This window comes from Octodon degus, unplaced genomic scaffold, assembly GCF_000260255.1.
Source record: "Octodon degus isolate 3935 unplaced genomic scaffold, OctDeg1.0 scaffold00092, whole genome shotgun sequence".
Classification (NCBI taxonomy): Eukaryota; Metazoa; Chordata; class Mammalia; order Rodentia; family Octodontidae; genus Octodon; species Octodon degus.
The window spans coordinates 6,103,809-6,107,757 of record NW_004524668.1 but is presented as its reverse complement, the minus strand read 5'-3'; positions in this window follow the sequence as shown (position 1 = coordinate 6,107,757).

Genomic DNA, 3,949 nt, shown 5'->3' with positions numbered 1-3,949 from the left:
TCAAATTCTTATTACTTTGTTTAGTGAAATTCTGTCATTTGTAGTGTTTTTCTTTTGCCATTTTGTATTCTCTTCAAAAAATCAAATAGTAATAATAAAAAGAAATGGAACTCAGTTATTAAATGAGGAGTCTGTAACCGATTGTATTTTAAGCTCATTTATTAGGCATGTTATGCAAATGAACACAGCATTTATGAAGACAAATATCTTCAAAATATGTAGCATGTCTCTAATGTCTGATACTGAGGGAAAACAAGCTATCTCACAGTTTTTATTTTACTTATTGTATTTTATTTATTTATTTTAAATGTATTTGGTACAGGGCCTCACTACACAGCTTGGACTCACAGTGATCCTCCTGGTGTCAGCCTCCCCAGCGCTGGGATTGCAAGCATTGGCCACCATGCCTACACTCTGTGGCTGACTCAGCGTGCCTGGGGGTGGGGCTGGCATAGCATATGGTGGCCTGGATTGAATTGCGGTCCCTTTGCTTGCCTAAACTTGTCTAAGCAAGCGCTTTAGTCCACTGAGCTATCTCGCCAGCCTCCCTATCAGTTTTTAGATATTGAGGCAAGACAAGAGATTTTTACGAGTTGTTTGTTTTGACTCAATATCCAAAATATATATGGTTTGCCAGTTGTGGTGCCGAAAGGAGTGATTTGGAGCATGATTTTACAGGATCTGTTGAACACAGGTGATAAAGGCAGAACAGCTGTGCCGAAGGGCTGGACAATTTTGTCAGTCCAGTCTTCTCATTGGGTTCACTTCTAAGAACTGTTTGTTTCCAACACTTCCTTAGGTGATAATCAACGTGATTCATCTGCAGTTAAATACATTCTCAGATATAAACAAACAAATAGATAAAATAAATCAATCAATAGCTTTCCTGTACACCAGTAATGGACTAGGTGAGAAAGAAATTAGGGGAATAATCCCATTCACAGTAACTTCAACAACTGTACAGGGATGAATACGAACAAAGAAATGAAAGAACTCTTCAGGGAAAATTTCAGAACACTAAAGAAAGAAAGTGAATACACTAAAAGATGGAAAGGGGCCTCATGTCCATAGATTGACAGAATTAATATAGTTTAGGGCTGGTGAGATGGCTCAGTGGTCTAAAGTACCTACTTAGAACAAGCTTAGCAAAGCACAGGGACCATGGTTCAATCCCCCAGCACCACATGCCAGCCAGCCCGCCCCCTGGTGGGCTGAGCTGCCCCCCCCACATAAATAAATAAATAAATAAATTTTTTAAAAAAGAATTAATATAGTTTAAATGCCTGTGTTATCAAAAGCAATTTATAAATTCAGTGGAATTCCCAGCAAAATACCAGTGACCTTCTTCACAGGACTAGAAAATAAACCCCTGACCCAGAATAACTAAAGCAATCCTAAGCAACAAAAGCAACCCAAGAGGCATAATACCTACAAAATACAATTATACTACAAAATGCGAATTACACTTCTGACAGAGGTTTAATGTCAAGTGACAAAAAAAGCATGGTACTGGCACTAAAATAGACTTGGAGACCAATGGAACAAAATAGAGGACACAAAAATAACCCTGTACAACTATAGCCATCTGATTCTTCCCCCCCCCCCCGGAACCGGGGATTGAACTCGACACTTGTGCTTGCTAGGGAAGCGCTTATTCCACTGAGCCATCTCCCCGGCCCCAGCCATCTGATTCTTGACAAAGGAGCTAAACATGTACGTTGGAGGAAACACTTTAACAAATAGTGCTGGGGAAACTGGATGTCCACTTGCAGAAAATTGAAACTAATCCCTATTTCCTCACTCAGTCTGAAAAAGTCAGCTTAAAATGGATCAAAAATCTAGGGGTAAGACTTGAAATTTTGAAACTGCTAAAAAGGAAAATCACAGGGGAAACTCTTGAAGCCCACAGGCACAGGCAAAAATTTCCTGAATACACTCCAACAGCACAGAAAATTACAGCTAGAATCGACAAATGGGACTACATCTCATTAAAAAGCAAGAGAAAGCGTGAAGAGAAAAATCTAAAGGATGGGAGAAAATCTTTGCCAACTAGTCTTCTGGTGGAGGATTAATATGTAGAATATATTTTAAAAACTTAATACCAAAACATTAAACAGCTGAATCAATAAATGGATGAATGGATTAAACAGACAGGTGGCCAACGAGTATATGAAAAAATGTTCAACATCTTTAGCCACTAGGGAGATGCAAATCAAAACTACAACGAGGTTTCATCTCACCCCAGTTAGAATAGCTGCCATCAAGAATACAATAAATAAGGGCCTGGGTGATGGCTCAGTAGAATAAGTGCTTGCCTGGCAAGCACAAGGGCCTGAGTTCAATCCCCAGTTCTGCCAAAAAAAAAAAAAGAAAGAAAAGAAAAAAAAGAGAGAGAATACAATAAATAATAAATGCTAGTGGGAGGGTATGGGGGAAAAGAAACCCTTCCACACTTCTGGTGGGAATGCAAATTAGTTCATTGACTATGGAAATAAGTATGAAGATTCCTCAAAAAGTTAAAATTAGAACTACCATTTGATCTGGCTGTACCACCCCTGGGTATATGCCCCTCAAAATTTGTCAACTGTAGGGATGACTGCATATCCACATTTGTTGTGGTGCAGTTCACAATGGCCAACCTCTTGGAGCCAGTCAAGGTGCTCATCAGCAGACAAGTGGATAAAGTAAATGTGGCCTATACAGACGATGGAGTATTACACAGCCATAAAAAGCAACTACATCTTGTTATTTGGGGGAAATGATGGATCTGGTGATCATGATGTTGAGAAAAATAAGTCCGACTCAGAAAGACAAATATCTCGTATTCTCCCTCGTGTAAGGAATGTGAGAGATGACAAGAAAGTAGAAGGGAGACGACTGTAGAGGAAGAGAATAGGGGAAGGTGTGGTGTAAGAGTGAGTAATAGGGCATGATGAAAATATGTTACACACAAATGAAACCCCACAAAAAGTGAAACAGGGAGGAGAGGGCAAGGGGGTGATGAGAGAGGAAATGATCGGACTGTGTCATGTGTGTGTATGAATCCGCCCAAAGGAATCACAGTAAAAAAACAAAACAAACAAACAAACAAAAATCTAATGAAGAAAAGATGTGAAAAAAGGACATATTATGGTATATAGTTAGGTTTGGTGGAAGAAACGGTAGGGAAGAATCTTCAGGTTACAAGCATTGCTCCCAGGCTGAGGATGTAGCCGGCCTGAGTGATAAAAGAAGCACAAGAACAAGGGATGTTCAGCAGTCTCTGTGGCGGCAGGTTGATATCAGCACGATGCTATTCACAGAGATACTAAGCGTGCGTCAGGTGTACTCATGTGTGGACGGCAGCTGTTCAGTAGGCTCAGGCAGGAGGGTGGGGAGTCGGAGGTCAACCTGGGCAACCTAGAAAACCCTCTCTCAAAATAAAACAATTAGAAAGCTTTCTAGGAAGCCTCAACGGTAATGCTCTTGCTGTCCATGGTATATTCTTGTCTTTAAGGAAAAAACTCATGAGCTAGTTTTCTTGTGAGCTAGAATGCTTAGAAAATAGTTTTCTTGGGCTGGAGATATAGCTCAGCGGCATAAGCACCTGCCTGGTAACTTCAAGATTTGGGGTTCGATTCCCAGTAATGCAAAAAAAAAAGTTTTCTTCATTTAGCTGAGTCTCCAAGATGCTTTGCCTGATGATACTGGCAGCAATAGCATAGAGTTCTCAGCCAGGAATTTAGTTGTTTTTAAAAGGTTTGCTCCCGGCAGCCTTCCCTCTTTAATTCAGCCTCGTGTGGTCCAGGGCACTAGGCCTCGCGTGGGGAGCATCTCAGACTCACCAAAGAAGAGCGCTGTAGACCTTGCGACAATGTCTGGATTCTATTCCAGGCTTCCTAGGCTCGCTCTTTCTTTCTTTCTTTCTTTCTTTCTTTCTTTCTTTCTTTCTTTCTTTCTTTCTTTCTTT